Source organism: Triticum aestivum, chromosome 3D (genome assembly GCF_018294505.1).
Source record: "Triticum aestivum cultivar Chinese Spring chromosome 3D, IWGSC CS RefSeq v2.1, whole genome shotgun sequence".
Taxonomy (NCBI): Eukaryota; Viridiplantae; Streptophyta; class Magnoliopsida; order Poales; family Poaceae; genus Triticum; species Triticum aestivum.
Window position 1 is genome coordinate 352,078,214 of NC_057802.1, and position 18,313 is coordinate 352,096,526.

The window sequence follows — 18,313 nt, forward strand, 5'->3', positions numbered from 1 at the left end:
TACGTTGTTCCCTTTGTCATCGGTATGTTACTTGCCCGAGATTCGATCGTCGGTATCTCAATACCTAGTTCAATCTCGTTACCGGCAAGTCTCTTTACTCGTTCCGTAATGTATCATCCTGCAACTAACTCATTAGTCACATTACTTGCAAAGCTTATAGTGATGTGCATTACCGAGAGGGCCCAGAGATACCTCTCCGACAATCGGAGTAACAAATCCTAATCATGATCTATGCCAACTAAACAAACACCATCGGAGACGCCTGTAGAGCATCCTTATAATCACCCAGTTACGTTGTGACGTTTGATAGCACACAAAGTGTTCCTCCGATATTCGGGAGTTGCATAATCTCATAGTCATAGGAACATGTATAAGTCATGGAGAAAGCAATAGCAATAAAACTGTAACGATCATAATGCTAAGACAACGAATGGGTCTTGTCCATCACATCATTCTCCTAATGACGTGATCCCATTCATTAAATGGCAACACATGTCTATGGTTAGGAAACATAACCATCTTTGATAAATGAGCTAGTCAAGTAGAGGCATACTAGGGACACTTATGTTTTGTCTATGTATTCACACATGTACTAAGTTTCCGGTTATACAATTCTAGCATGAATAATAAACATTTATCATGAAATAAAGAAATAAATAATAACTTTATTATTGCCTCTAGGGCATATTTCCTTCAGTCTCCCACTTGCACTAGAGTCAATAATCTAGTTCACATCGCCATGTGATTTAACACCAATAGTTCACATCACCATGTGATTAACACCTATAGTTCACATCGTCATGTGACCAACACCCAAAGGGTTTACTAGAGTCAATAATCTAGTTCACATCGCTATGTGATTAACACCCAAAGAGTACTAAGGTGTGATCATGTTGTGCTTGTGAGAGAAGTTTAGTCAACGGGTCTGCCACATTCAGAGCCGTATGTATTTTGCAAATATTATATGTCTACAATACTCTGCATGGAGATACTCTAGCTAATTGCTCCCACTTTCAATATGTATCCAGATTGAGACTTAGAGTCATCCGGATTGGTGTAAAAACTTTCATCGATGTAAGTCTTTACGATGAACTCTTTATCACCTCCATAATCGAGAAATATTTCCTTAGTCCTCTAAGGATAATTTTGACCGCTGTCCAGTGATCTACTCCTAGATGAAAATTGTACTCCCCTGCCAAACTCAGGGCAGGGTATACAATAGGTCTGGTACACAACATGGCATACTTTATAGAACCTATGGCTGAGGCATAGGGAATGACTTTCATTCTCTCTCTATCTTCTGCTCTGGTCGGGCTATGAGTCTTACTCAACTTCACACCTTGCAACACAGGCAAGAACTCTTTCTTTGACTGTTCCATTTTGAACTACTTCAAAAACATGTCAAGGTATGTACTCATTGAAAAAACTTATCAAGTGTTTTGATCTATATCTATAGATCTTGATGCTCAATATGTAAGCAGCTTCACCGAGGTCTTTCTTTGAAAAACTCCTTTATGCTTTCCAGAAAATTCTACATCATTTCTGATCGACAATATGTCATTCACATAATACTTATCAGAAAGGCTGTAGTGCTCCCACTCACTTTCTTGTAAATACAGGCTTCACCGCAAGTCTGTATAAAACTACATGCTTTGATCAACTTATCAAAGTGTATATTCCAACTTTGAGATGCTTGCACCAGTCCATAGATGGATCGCTGGAGCTTGCATATTTTGTTAGCACCTTTAGGATTGACAAAACCTTCTGGTTGCATCATATACAACTCTTCTTTAATAAATCCATGAAGGAATGCAGTTTTGTTTATCCATTTGCCAGATTTCATAAAATGCGGCAATTGCTAACATGATTCGGACAGACTTAAGCATCGCTACTATTGCTTGCCGATCATCGGGCAAGTCAACCAAAGTCCATACTTTGTTCTCATACATGGATCCCATCTCAGATTTCATGGCCTTAAGCCATTTCGCGGAATCTGGGCTCATCATCACTTCCTCATAGTTTGTAGGTTCGTCATGGTCTAGTAACATGACTTGTAGAACAGGATTACCGTACCACTCTGATGCAGAACGTAATCTGGTTGACCTATGAGGTTTGGTAGTAACTTGATCTGAAGTTTCATGATCATCATCATTAACTTCCTCACTAATTGGTGTAGGCATCACTGGATTAGATTTTTGTGATGAACTACTTTCCAATTCGGGAGAAGGTACAATTACCTCATCAAGTTCTACTTTTCTCCCACTCACTTCTTTCGAGAGAAACTTCTTCTCTAGAAAGAATCCATTCTTAGCAACAAAGATCTTGCCTCCGGATCTGTGATAGAAGGTGTACCCAACATTTTCTTTTGGGTATCCTATGAAGACGCACTTCTCCGATTTGGGTTCAAGCTTATCAGGTTGAAACTTTTTCACATAAGCATCGCAACCCCAAACTTTAAGAAACGACAGCTTAGGTTTCTAGCCAAACCATAGTTCCTACGGTGTCGTGTCAACGGATTAGATGGTGCCCTATTTAACATGAATGTAGCTGTCTCTAATGCATAACCCCAAAACGATAGTGGTAAATCGGTGAGAGACATCATAGATTGCACTATATCCAATAAAGTACGGTTATGACATTCGGACACACCATTATGTTGTGGTGTTCCAAGTGGCATGAATTTGTGAACATATTCCACATGGTTTTAATTGAAGACCAACCTCGTAACTCAAATATTCGTCTCCGCGATGAGATCGTAGAAACTTTATTTTCTTGTTACGATGATTTTCCACTTCACTCTGAAATTCTTTGAAATTTTCAAATGTTTCAGACTTATGTTTCATCAAGTAGATATACCCATATCTGCTCAAATCATCTGTGAAGGTCAGAAAACAAAGATACCCGCCGCGAGCCTCAACACTCATCGGACCGCATACATCAGTATGTATTATTTCCAGTAAGTCAGTTGCTCGCTCCATTGTTCCGGAGAACGGAGTCTTAGTCATCTTGCCCATGAGGCATGGTTCGCAAGCATCAAGTGATTCATAATCAAGTGATTCCAAAAGCCCATCAGCATGGAGTTTCTTCATGCGCTTTACACCAATATGACCTAAACGGCAGTGCCACAAATAAGTTGCACTATCATTATTAACTTTGCATCTTTTGGCTTCAATATTATGAATATGTGTATCACTACGTTCGAGATTCAATAAACCATTTATATTGAGTGTATGACCATAGAAGGTTTTATTCATGCAAATAGAACAACAAGTATTCTTTGACTTAAATGAATAACCGTATTGCAATAAATATGATCCAATCATATTCATGCTCAACGCAAACACCAAATAGCATTTATTTTAGGTTCAACACTAATCCTGAAGGTAAAGGGAGTGTGCGATGGTGATCTTATCAACCTTGGAATCACTTCCAACACACATCATCACCTCGCCCATAACTAGTCTCTGTTTATTTTGCAACTCCCGTTTCGAGTTACTACTCTTAGCAACTGAACCAGTATCAAATACCGAGGGGTTGCTATAAACACTAGTAAAGTACACATCAATAACATGTATATCCAATATACCTTTGTTCACTATGCCATCCTTCTTATCCGCCAAGTATCTAGGGCAGTTCCACTTCCAGTGACCATTTCCTTTGCAGTAGAAGCACTCAGTTTTAGGCTTGGGTCTAGCTTTGGGCTTCTTCATGGGAGTGGCAACTTGCTTGCCATTCTTCTTGAAGTTCCCTTTCTTTCCCTTGCCCTTTTGCTTGAAACTAGTGGTCTTTGTCAACCATCAACACTTGATGCTTTTTCTTGATTTCTACCTTCGCCGATTTCAGCATCGCGAAGAGCTTTGGGAATCGTTTCTGTTATCCCTTGCATATTATAGTTCATCACGAAGTTCTAGTAACTTGGTGATAGTGACTAGAGAACTCTGTCAATCACTATCTTATCAGGAAGATTAACTCCCACTTGAATCAAGTGATTGTAGTACTCAAACATTCTGAGCACATGCTCACTCGTTGAGCTATTCTCCTCCATCTTGTAGGCAATGTACTGTCAGAGGTCTCATACCTCTTGACACGGACATGAGTATGAGATACCAATTTCAACTCTTGGAACATCTTATATGCTCCGTGGCGTTCAAAACATTTTTGAAGTCCCGGTTCTAAGCCGTAAAGCATGGTGCACTAAACTATCAAGTAGTCATCATACCGAGCTTTGTCAAACGTTCATAACGTCTGCATCTGCTCCTGCAATAGGTCTGTCACCTAGCGGCGCATCAAGGACATAATTCTTTTGTGCAGCAATGAGGATAATCCTCAGATCACGGACCAACTCCGCATCATTGCTATCATCTTTCAACTTATTTTTCTCTAGGAACATATCAAAATAAACGGGGAGCTATATCGCGAGCTATTGATCTACAACATAGTTATGCAAATACTATCAGGACTAAGTTCATGATAAATTAAAGTTCAATTAATCATATTACTTAAGAAATCCCACTTAGATAGACATCCCTCGAGTCATCTAAATGATCACGTGATCCAAATCAACTAAACCATGTCCGATCTGAAGGAAATATGCCCTGGAGGCAATAATAAAGTTGTTACTTATATTTCCTTATATCATGATAAATGTTTATTATTCATGCTAGAATTGTATTAACTGGAAACTTAGTACATGTGTGAATACATAAACAAACAGAGTGTCACCAGTATGCCTCTAATTGACTAGCTCGTTGAATCAAAGATGGTAAAGTTTCCTAGCCATAGACATGAGTTGTCATTTGATTAACGGGATCACATCATTAGAGAATGATGTGATTGACTTGACCCGTTTCGTTAGCTTAGCACTTGATCGTTTAGTATGTTGCTATTGCTTTCTTCATGACTTATACATGTTCCTGTGACTATGAGATTATGCAACTCCCGAATACCGGAGGAACACCTTGTGTGCTATCAAACGTCACAATATAACTGAGTGATTATAAAGATCCTCTACAGGTGTCTCCGAAGGTGTTTGTTGGGTTGGCATAGATCGAGATTAGGATTTGTCACTCCGAGTATCGGAGAGGTATCTCTGGGCCCTCTCGGTAATGCACATCACTATAAGCCTTGCAAGCAATGTAACTAATGAGTTAGTTGCGGGATGATGCATTACGGAATGAGTAAAGAGACTTGCCGGTAACGAGATTGAACTAGGTATTGAGATACCGACGATCGAATCTCGGGCAAGTAACATACCGATGACAATGGGAACAACGTATGTTGTTATGTGGTTTGACCGATCAAGATCTTCGTAGAATATGTAGGAGCCGTTATGAGCATCCAGGTTCCGCTGTTGGTTATTGACCGGAGATGAGTCTCGGTCATTTCTACATAGTTCTCGAACCCGTAGGGTCCGCAAGCTTAACGTTCGGTGACGATCGGTATTATGAGTTTATGTGTTTTGATGTACCGAAGGTTGTTCGGAGTCCCGGATGAGATCAGGGATATGACGAAGAGTCTCGAAATGTTCGAGACATAAAGATCGATATATTGGAAGGCTATATTCCGACATCGGAAAGGTTCTGAGTGGTTCGGGTATTTATCGGAGTACACGAGAGTTACGGAAATTTGCCGGGGAGTATATGGTCCTTATTGGGCTTTAGGGGAGAGAGAGAGGGGCTGCCTAGGGCAGCCCCCCCCCCAAGGCCTAGTACGAATTGGACTAGGGGGAGGGGCGGCGCCCCCTCCTTCCTTCTCTTCCCTCTTCCCCTTTGTTCTCTCCTACTCCTACTACTTGGAAGGGGGGAATCCTACTCCCGGTGGGAGTAGGACTCCTGAGGGCGCGCCATAGTAGAGAGCTGGCCCTCCCCCTCCTCCACTCCTTTATATACGGGGGAGGGGGGCACCCCATAGACACAAGTTGATCACTGATCTTTTAGCCGTGTGCGGTGCCCCCCTCCACCATAACCCACCTCGTTCATATTGTAGTGGTGCTTAGGCGAAGCCCTGCGTCGGTAGCTTCATCATCACCGTCATCACGCCGTCGTGCTGACAGAACTCTCCCTCGAAACTCTACTGGATCGTGAGTTCATGGGACGTCACCGAGCTGAACGTGTGCAGATCGCGGAGGTGCCGTACGTTCGATACTAGGATCGGTCGATCGTGAAGACGTACGACTACATCAACCGCGTTGTCATAACGCTTCCGCTTACGGTCTACGAGGGTACGTGGACGACACCCTCCCCTCTCGTTGCTATGCATCACCATGATCTTGCGTGTGCGTAGGAATTTTTTTGAAATTACTACGTTCCCCAACAGTGGCATCCGAGCCAGGTTTATGCGTAGATGTTATATGCACGAGTAGAACACAAGTGAGTTGTGGGCGATACTAGTCATACTGCTTACCAGCATGTCATACTTTGATTCGGCGGTATTGTTGGATGAAGCGGCCCGGACCGACATTACGCATACGCTTACGCAAGACTGGTTCTACCGACGTGCTTCGCACACAGGTGGCTGGCGGGTGTCAGTTTCTCCAACTTTAGTTGAATCGAGTGTGGCTACGCCCGGTCCTTGTGAAGGTTAAAACAACACATACTTTACGAAATATCGTTGTGGTTTTGATGCGTAGGTAAGAACGGTTCTTGCTCAGCCCGTAGCAGCCACGTAAAACTTGCAACAACAAATTAGAGGACGTCTAACTTGTTTTTGCAGGGCATGTTGTGATGTGATATGGTCAAGACATGATGCTAAATTTTATTGTATTAGATGATCATGTTTTGTAATAGAGTTATCGGCAACTGGCAGGAGCCATATGGTTGTCGCTTTATTGTATGAAATGCAATCGCTATGTAATTGCTTTACTTTATCACTAAGCGGTAGCGATGGTCATAGAAGCAATAGTTGGCGAGACGACAACGATGATACGATGGAGATCAAGGTGTCGCGCCGGTGACGATGGTGATCATGACGGTGCTTTGGAGATGGAGATCAAAGGCACAAGATGATGATGGCCATATCATATCACTTATAATGATTGCATGTGATGTTTATCTTTTATGCATCTTATTTTGCTTAGTACGGAGGTAGCATTATAAGAGATCTCTCACTAAATTTCAAGGTATAAGTGTTCTCCCTAAGTATGCACCGTTGCTACAGTTCTTCGTGCTGAGACACCACGTGATGATCGGGTGTGATAAACTCTACGTCCACATACAACGGGTGCAAGCCAGTTTTGCACACGCAGAATACTCGGGTTGAACTTGACGAGCCTAGCATATGCAGATATGGCCTCGGAACACTCGAGACCGAAAGGTCGAGCGTAAATCATATAGTAGATATGATCAACATAGTGATGTTCATCATTGAAAACTACTCCATCTCACGTGATGATCGGACATGGTTTAGTTGATTTGGATCACGTGATCATTTAGATGACTAGAGGGATGTCTATCTAAGTGGGAGTTCTTAAGTAATATGATTAATTGAACTTTAATTTATCATGAACTTAGTCCTGGTAGTATTAGCATATCTATGTTCTAGGTCAATAGCTCGCGTTTAGCTCCCCTGTTTTATTTTTGATATGTTCCTAGAGAAAACTAAGTTGAAAGATGTTAGTAGCAATGATGCGGATTGGATCCGTGATCTGAGGATCATCCTCATTGCTGCACAGAAGAATTATGTCCTAGATGCACCGCTAGGTGACAGACCGATTGCAGGAGCAAATGCAGACGTTATGAACGTTTGGCAAGCTCGATATGATGACTACTTGATAGTTTAGTGCACCATGCTTTACGGCTTAGAATCGGGGCTCCAAAGAAGTTTTTGAAACGCCACGGAACATATGAGATGTTCCAAGAGTTGAAATTAGTATTTCAAACTCATGCCCATGTTGAAATGTATGAGTCCTTTGACAAGTACTTTGCCTACAAGATGGAGGAGAATAGCTCAGCTAGTGAGCATGTGCTCAGAATGTCTGAGTACTACAATCACTTGAATCAAGTGGGAGTTAATCTTCCAGATAAGATAGTGATTGATAGAATTCTCTAGTCACTATCACCAAGTTACTAGAACTTCGTGATGAACTATAATATGCAAGGGATAACGGAAACGATTCCCAAGCTCTTCGTGATGCTGCAATCGACGAAGGTAGAAATCAAGAAAAGATCAAGTGTTGATGGTTGACAAGACCACTAGTTTCATGAAAAGGGCAAAGGGAAGAAGGGAAACTTCAAAAAGAACGGCAAGCAAGTTGCTGCTCCCGTGAAGAAGCCCAAAGCTAGACCCAAGCCTGAAACTGAGTGATTCTACTGCAAAGGAAATGGTCACTGGAAGTGGAACTGCCCTAGATACTTGGTGGATAAGACGGATGGCAAAGTGAACAAAGGTATATTGGATATACATGTTATTGATGTGTACTTTACTAGTGTTTATAGCAACCCCTCGGCATTTGATACTGGTTCAGTTGCTAAGAGTAGTAACTTGAAACGGGAGTTGCAAAATGAACAGAAACTAGTTAAGGGCGAGGTGACGATGTGTGTTGGAAGTAGTTCCAAGATTGATATGATCATCATCGCACACTCCCTATACTTTCGGGATTAGTGTTGAACCTAAATAAGTGTTATTTGGTGTTTGCGTTGAGCATGAATATGATTTGATCATGTTTATTGCAATACGGTTATTCATTTAAGTTAGAGAATAATTGTTGTTCTGTTTACATGAATAAAACCTTCTATGATCATACACCCAATGAAAATGGTTTGTTGGATCTCAATCGAGTGATACACATATTCATAATATTGAAGCCAAAAGATGCAAAGTTAATAATGATTGTGCAACTTATTTGTGGCACTGCCGTTTAGGTCATATTGGTGTAAAGCGCATGAAGAAACTCCATGCTGATGGGATTTTGGTGTAGCGACCAGACCTCAAATGGCCTGTGCTGCTGTGCACCAGTGTCATCCCTGGATCAGTAATGCTGACACGCACAGTACAAATGGAGGATTTATAACAGAGTAGCAATCACACACTTATTACATCGAATATCTCCAAAGAGATTAAGTATGATAAACATGGCTTAAGGCCATCTAATAACGATAACAGCGGAAGACTTGGAAGATAAGTGAGTCCATCACTCCAGCGGCATCACTGAGTATAAGACCACGACCTAAGGCATCTTACTCGTCGTCTGAAAAGTCTGCAACATGAAACGTTGCAGCCCGAAAACGGGTCAACACATAGAATATGCTGGCAAAGTAACACATAGAGAATAATGAATAACAATGCTATACTACATGCATATATGGCTGGTGGAAAGCTCTATGGTTACAGTTTTTGCGAAAAGCCAATTTTATCCTACTTCAAAGGAATAAATTTTATTTAACTATCATGGTGGTTGTGAAACATTGAGATGGTTGACAGCATCTCAATCCCAATTAAAATGTCATCAATAACCCAACAAAATTAATTAAAAGTAACATAGTGTTGAGATTCACATGATAATCCAAGTACCATATACTCAAGTTGTCCATAACCGGGGACACGGCTAACCATGATTAGTTTGTACACTCTGCAGAGGTTTGTGCACTTTTCCCCACAAGACTTGATCTCCTCCGTTGGATTACTCGCACTACATGGTGTTTGAGTAACGGTTGACCAAGACACAGTCTTTCAGAAGTGTTTGCACCTTACGTATGGGTAGACAGTTACACCTACTTTCCCCTACATCTGCTAGTCTACCACTGTAAGAGTTCACACAACTTAGTCAACTATGCTAGAGCCCATAATAGCTTGCGGCTGCACACGGAAGTTTCTAGCATGAATAATCTCATGATCCCTTTGAACCTGGGTGGCGGTCCAAAAGAAAAACAGGCAATCCTGGAATACCCAGGTACCTCAATCCACCCAGATGTGAGTTTAAGTTGCCACCTTAAGTAAACCATTAATTAACAATCTCACATCTGTCATGAATTTCACTCAAACCCAATCCACGTCTACGAGCATAGCATGGCAATAATAAAAGCAACGTAGATGTAACTCCCAAGGGTTTGAATAGGAAACAGGTAATAGGTTCTACCTCAACTACTTCCCAATACCCACAATTTAATTAGATCCTAATCATGCAAGTGTTTGAGGAAACAGATCTAATGCAATAAAACTGGGTATGAACGGGGTATGATCAAAGTGTTACTTGCCTTGCTGATGATCCGCAAAACCTAGCGATTCGAAGTAACAAGCGGCACACTCCGGGTACTCTATCGCAAACAAACAAGCATACAATCAGTACTCATCTAATGCACAGGTAAAACTCGAATGAAAGATCCAACCAGAAAGTTCAACTTAAAAACTCCGGTTTGCAAAAAGAATCAACTCGAAAGAAGCAACGAAAGTCAAACGGCGAAAGAAAGAAACTTCGTTTGCTAATCTGGATCTAGGTCAAATTTTACTATAGCAAAAACTTGTTTGAGTAGGTTAAACGGAAAGAGAATTTCGAGACGAAACTCTAGGCGCTTGAATCGCCTGATTCCGATAAACGAGCGAGAAGTTAAACAGAATCGAAGATTCGATCAGAAATCGAATATGAGAAAATAACGAGAAAAATCCGACAAAAAAGAAAAACGGACGAACGGTTAAATAACGGACGTTCGTTAACAGAGAAAAACCAACGAACGCGTTCGTTAAAACGAACGGTTCAGTGAACGCTCGTAAAATAATAAAACCGAAAAAAACGATCTAGGGTTTTTTTAAACGAAGGGTTTTTTTTAAAACGAAAAACCGGCAAGTCAACGGGCGGTGGGCATACCTCGTCGGGGCTACTCCGGCGAGGGCTCCGGCGGGGCTCCGGCTCGGGCGCGAGGGCGCGGGGTGCGGGGCTCGGGGAGGCGCGAGGGGCGGCGGCTCTGGCGACGAACGGCGGCGGCGGGCGTGACTCCGGCGGCGGCGGCGGCGAGTGCGGGCGGCGGCGGCGATGAGTGCGGGCGGCGGCGGCGATGTGAGGAAAGAGAGGGGGCGCGGTATTTAAGGAGGGGGGGGTCCGGCGGCTTGGGGGAGGGGCAAACCGAGCGGGGCGGCTCGTGGCCATGGCAGACACGGCGACGGCGGCGATCCCGTGCGGGAAGGGGAGAGACGCGAGGCGGGCCGTCGGCTGGGCCTTTGGCCCAGTCGGCGCGCGGGCGGTTTTTTTTTAAATAAGTTCCGCGGAAAATAATTCGTAGAAAAATAAATAAAAATCATAAAAATATGAAATAAATTTTCCCCGTCTTGTTAGAAAATCTAGAATAGGGTGAACATTTTTATAATCCAAAATAAATATTTGAAAACATGCAATATTTTTAATGCAATAAAAATTGCAAATAAAATCCAAATAAATTCCAAATAATGATTTCAACATTTTTCCTCCAGTATTTCAATTGTTTTGGAGAAGTCATATTTTCTCCTCTCGTTTATTTAAAATGAAATATTTTTTCGGAGAGAATAATAATTAAAACCACAATCGTCGTTTGAAAATCAAATTTGAAAATTCGAGAAAATCCCCAACTCTCTCCGAGGGTCCTTGAGTTGCTTAGAATTTATCGAGGATTTGCCAAAATGCAACAAAACATGATATGAAATGATGATCTATGTATAACATTCCAAATTGAAAATTTGGGATGTTACATTTGGAATCACTTGATTATGAATCACTTGATGCTTGCGAACCATGCCTTATGGGCAAGATGACTAAAACACCGTTCTCCGGAACAATGGAGCGAGCAACTGACTTATTGGAAATAATACATACTGATGTATGCGATCCGATAAGTGTTGAGGCTCGTGGCGGGTATCATTATTTTCTGACCTTCACAGATGATTTGAGCAGATATGGGTATATCTACTTGATGAAACATAAGTCTGAAACATTTGAAAAGTTCATATAATTTCAGAGTGAAGTGGAAAATCATCGTAACAAGAAAATAAAGTTTCTACGATCTGATCATGGAGGAGAATATTTGAGTTACGAGTTTGGTCTTCATTTGAAACAATGCGGAATAGTTTCGCAACTCACGCCACCTGGAACACCACAACGTAATGGTGTGTCCGAACATCGTAACCGTACTTTATTAGATATGGTGCAATCTATGATGTCTCTTACCGATTTACCACTACCGTTTTAGGGTTATGCATTAGAGACAGTTGCATTCACGTTAAATAGGGCACCATCTAAATCCGTTGAGACGACACCATATGAAATGTGGTTTGGCAAGAAACCAAAGTTGTCGTTTCTTAAAGTTTGGGGTTGCGATGCTTATGTGAAAAAGTTTCATCCTGATAAGCTCAAACCCAAATCGGAGAAATGTGTCTTCATAGGATACCCAAAGGAGACAGTTGGGTACACCTTCTATCACAGATCCGAAGGTAAGACATTCGTTGCTAAGAATGGATCCTTTCTAGAGAAGGAGTTTCTCTCGAAAGAAGTGAGTGGGAGGAAAGTAGAACTTGATGAGGTAACTGTACCCGCTCCCTTATTGGAAAGTGGTTCATCACAGAAATCTGTTCCTGTGACTCCTACACCAATTAGTGAGGAAGTTAATGATGATGATCATGTAACTTCAGATCAAGTTACTACCGAACCTCGTAGGTCAACCAGAGTGACATCCGCACCGGAGTGGTATGGTATCATGTTCTTGAGGTCATGTTACTTGACCATGATGAACCTATGAACTATGAGGAAGTCATGATGAGCCTAGATTCCGCGAAATGGCTTGAGGCCATGAAATCCGAGATGGGATCCATGTATGAGAACAAAGTGTGGACTTTGGTTGACTTGCCCGATGATCGGCAAGCCATAGAAAATAAATGGATCTTCAAGAGGAAGACGATTGCCGATAGTAGTGTTACTATCTACAAAGCTAGACTTGTCGAAAAAAGTTTTGAAAAATTTCAAGGTGTTGACTACGATGAGATTTTCTCACTCGTAGTTATGCTTATGTTTGTCCGAATCATGTTAGCAAATTGCCACATTTTATGAAATCTGGCAAATGGATGTCAAAACTACATTCCTTAATAGATTTCTTAAAGAAGAGTTGTATATGATGCAACCAGAAGGTTTTGTCGATCCTAAAGGTGCTAAGAAAATGTGCAAGCTCCAGCGATCCATCTATGGACTGGTGCAAGCATCTCGGAGTTGGAATATACGTTTGATGATTTGATCAAAGCATATAGTTTTATACATACTTGCGGTGAAGCCTGTATTTACAAGAAAATGAGTGGGAGCACTACAACATTTCTGATAAATATATGTGAATGACATATTGTTGATTGCAAATAATGTAGAATTTTCTAGAAAGCATAAAGGAGTTTTTCAAAGGAGTTTTTCAAAGAAAGACCTCGGTGAAGCTGCTTACATATTGAGCATCAAGATCTATAGAGATAGATCAAGACGCTTGATAAGTTTTTTTCAATGAGTACATACCTTGACAAGATTTTGAAGTAGTTCAAAATGGAACAGTCAAAGAAAGAGTTCTTGCCTGTGTTACAAGGTGTGAAATTGAGTAAGACTCAAAGCCCGACCACGGCAGAAGATAGAAAGAGAATGAAAGTCATTCCCTATGCGTCAGCCATAGGTTTTATAAAGTATGCCATGCTGTGTACCAGATCTATTGTATACCCTACACTGAGTTCGGCAAGGGAGTACAATAGTGATCTAGGAGTAGATCACTGAACAGTGGTCAAAATTATCCTTAGTGGAATAAGGATATGTTTCTTGATTATGGAGGTGACAAAAGGTTCGTCATAAAGGGTTACGTCGATGCAAGTTTTGACACTGATCCAGATGACCCTAAGTCTCCATCTAGATACATATTGAAAGTGGGAGCAATTAGCTAAAGTAGCTCCGTGCAGAGCATTGTAGACATAGAAATTTGCAAAATACATACGAATCTGAATTTGGCAGACCCGTTGACTAAACTTCTGTCACAAGCAAAACATGATCACACCTTAGTACTGTTTGGGTGTGAATCACATGGCGATCTGAACTAGATTACTGACTCTAGTAAACCCTTTGAGTGTTGGCCACATGGCGATGTGAACTATGGATATTAATCACATGGTGATGTGAACTATTGGTGTTAAATCAAATGGCGATGTGAACTAGATTATTGACTCTAGTGCAAGTGGAAGACTGAAGGAAATATGCCCTAGAGGCAATAATAAAGTTGTTATTTATATTTCCTTATATCATGATAAATGTTTATTATTCATGCTAGAATTGTATTAACCAGAAACTTAGTACATGTGTGAATACATAGACAAATATGGCCGTCGTCCCCCTCTTCCTCGTCCTCGTCTTAGCCGTCGCTACCATGGCCATATCCGAGCAGGAGACGACCACGCACATCATACTAGTATGCCTCTACTTGACTAGCTCGTTGAATAAAAGATGGTTAAGTTTCCTAGCCATAGACATGAGTTGTCATTTGATTAACGGGATCACATCATTAGAGAATGATGTGATTGACTTGACCCATTCCGTTAGCTTAGCTCTTGATTGTTTAGTATGTTGCTATTGCTTTCTTCATGACTTATACATGTTCCTATGACTATGAGATTATGCAACTCCCGAATACCGGAGGAACACCTTGTGTGCTATCAAACGTCACAACGTAACTGGGTGATTATAAAGATGCTCTACAGGTGTCTACGAAGGTGTTTGTTGGGTTGGCATAGATCGAGTTTAGGATTTGTCACTCCGATTATCGGAGAAGTATCTCTGGGCCCTCTCGGTAATGCACATCACTATAAGCCTTGCAAGCAATGTAACTAATGAGTTAGTTGCGGGATGATGCATTATGGAACAAGTAAAGAGACTAGCCGGTAACGAGATTGAACTAGGTATTGAGATACCGACGATCGAATCTCGGGCTAGTAACATACCGATGACAAAGGGAACAACGTATGTTGTTATGCGGTTTGACCGATAAAAATCTTCGTAGAATATGTAGGAGCCAATATGAGCATCCAGGTTCCGTTGTTGGTTATTGACCGGAGATGAGTCTCGGTCATGTCTACATAGTTCTCGAACCCGTAGGGTCCGCACGCTTAACATTGGTGATGATCGGTATTATGAGTTTATGTGTTTTGATGTACCGAAGGTTGTTCGGAGTCCCGGATGAGATCAGGGACATGACGAGGAGTCTCGAAATGTTCGAGACGTAAAGATCGATATATTGGAAGGCTATATTCGGACATCAGAAAGGTTTTGAGTGGTTCGGGTATGTATCGGAGTACCGGAGAGTTACACGAATTCGCCGGGGAGTATATGGGCCTTTTGGGGCTTTAGGGGAGAGAGACAAAGGGGCTGCCTAGGGCAGGCCGCGCCCCCCCCCCAAGGCCTAGTCCGAATTGGACTAGGGGAAGGGGCGGCGCCCCCTCCTTCCTTCTGTTCTCTCTTCCCCTTCCTTCTCTCCTACTCCTACTACTTGGAAGGGGGGAATCCTACTCCCGGTGGGAGTAGGACTCCCCAGGGCGCGCCATAGTAGAGGGCCGGCCCTCCCCCTCCTCCACTCCTTTATATACGGCGGAGGGGGGCACCCCGTAGACACAAGTTGATCATTGATTTTTTAGCTGTGTGCGGTGCCCCCCTCCACCATAATCCACCTCGTTCATATTGTAGTGGTGCTTAGGCGAAGCCCTGCGTCGGTAGCTTCATCATCACCGTCATCACGCTGTCGTGCTGATGGAACTCTCCCTCGAAATTCTACTGGATCGTGAGTTCATGGGACGTCACCGAGCTGAACGTGTGCAGATCGCGGAGGTGCCGTACGTTCGGTACTAGGATTGGTCGATCGTGAAGATGTACGACTACATCAACCGCGTTGTCATAACGCTTCCGATTACGGCCTACGAGGGTACGTGGACGACACTCTCCCCTCTCGTTGCTATGCATCACCATGATCTTGCGTGTGCGTAGGAATTTTTTTGAAATTACTACGTTCCCCAACACGATCATCACGTGAGATGGAGTAGTTTTCAATGGTGAACATCACTATGTTGATCATATCTATTATATGATTCACGTTCGACCTTTCTATAAAGCTACTGCCGAACTAAGCATAATAAGATGCATAAAAGATAAACATCACATGCAATCAAAATATGTGACATGATATGGCCATCATCATGTTGTGCCTTTGATCAGTATCTCCAAAGTACCGTCATGATTTCTATCGTCACCGGGATGACACCATGATCACTATCATCTTGATCTCTATCAACGTGTTGTCATATGGTCGTCTTGCCAACTATTTCTTTTGCAACTATTGCTATCGCATAACGATAAAGTAAAGCAATTGCATGGCGCTTGCATCTTATGCAATAAAGAGACAACCATAAGGCTCCTACCAGTTGCCAATAACTTCAACAAAACATGATCATCTCATACAACAATTTATATATCATCACGTCTTGACCATATCACATCACATCAAGCCCTGCAAAAACAAGTTAGACGTCCTCTACTTTGTTGTTGCAAGTTTTACGTGGCAGCAACCGTTCTTACCTACGCATCAAAAAGCCACAATGATTTTTCGTCAAGTGTGCTGTTTTAACCTTCAACAAGGACCGGGCGTAGTCACACTCGATTCAACTAAAGTTGGAGAAACAGACACCCACTAGCCACCTGTGTGCGAAGCACGTCGGTAGAACCAGTCTCGCGTAAGCGTACGCGTAATGTCGGTCTGGGCTGCTTCATCCAACAATACCGCCGAATCAAAGTATGACATGCTGGTAAGCAGTATGACTATTATCGCCCACAAATCTTTGTGTTCTACTAGTGCATATAACATCTACGCATAGACCTGGCTCGGATGCTACTTTTGGGGAACGCAGTAATTTCAAAAATTTCCTAGGATCATGCAAAATCTATCTAGGAGAAGCATAGCAACGAGCGGGGAGAGTGTGTCTACGTACCCTCGTAGACTGAAAGTGGAAGCGTTTAGTAACGCGGTTGATGTAGTCGAACGTCTTCGCGATCCAACCGATCCAAGCACCGAACGTACGACACCTCCGCGTTCAACACATGTTCAACTCGATGACGTCCCTCGAACTCTTGATCCAGTTGAGGCCGAGGGAGAGTTCCGTTAGCACGACGGCGTGGCGACGGTGATGATGAAGTTACCGGCGCAGGGCTTCGCCTAAGCACTACGACGATATGACCGAGGTGTGTAACTGTGGAGGGGGGCACCGCACACGGCTAAGACAAATCTTGATTCCTTTGGGGTACCCCCTGGCCGCGTATATAAAGGAGGGTGGGCAAGAGGTGGCCGGCCCAAGGGGGGTGCGCCAGGTGTGGGGAATCCTACTAGGACTCCCCAGTCCAAGTAGGATTCCCCTCCTCTTTCCTATTCAGAGTAGGAGAGAAGGAAAGAGAGGGAGAGGAAGAAGGAAAGGGGGCCGCGCCCCCACCCCTTATCCAATTCGGTTTGGTCAGGGGTGAGGCGCGCGCCACCTCTTGGCCCTTCTCCCCTCTCTCCACTAAAGCCCAATAAGGCCCATTACTTCTCCCGTCGAATTCCCGTAACTCTCCGGTACTCCGAAAATACCCGAATCACTCGGAACCTTTCCGATGTCCGAATATAGCCTTCCAATATATCGAACTTTACGTCTCGACCATTTCGAAACTCCTCGTCATGTCCGTGGTCTCATCCGGGACTCCGAACAACCTTCGGTACATCAAATCACATAACTCATAATACAAATCGTCATCGAACATTAAACGTGCGGACCCTACGGGTTCGAGAACTATCTAGACATGAGCGAGACACATCTCCGGTCAATAACCAATAGCGGAACCTGGATGCTCATATTGGTTCCTACATATTCTACGAAGATCTTTATCGGTCAAACCGCATAACAACATACGTTGTTCCCTTTGTCATCGGTATGTTACTTGTCCGAGATTCGATCGTCGGTATCTCAATACCTAGTTCAATCTCATTACCGGCAAGTCTCTTTACTCGTTCCGTAATGCATCATCCCGCAACTAACTCATTAGTCACATTGCTTGCAAAGCTTATAGTGATGTGCATTACCGAGAGGGCCCAGAGATACCTCTCCGACAATCGGAGTAACAAATCCTAATCTCGATCTATGCCAACTCAACAAACACCATCGGAGACACCTGTAGTGCATCTTTATAATCACCCAGTTACGTTGTGACGTTTGATAGCACACAAAGTGTTCCTCCGGTATTCGGGAGTTGCATAATCTCATAGTCATAGGAACATGTATAAGTCATGGAGAAAGCAATAGCAATAAAACTGTAACGATCATAATGCTAAGC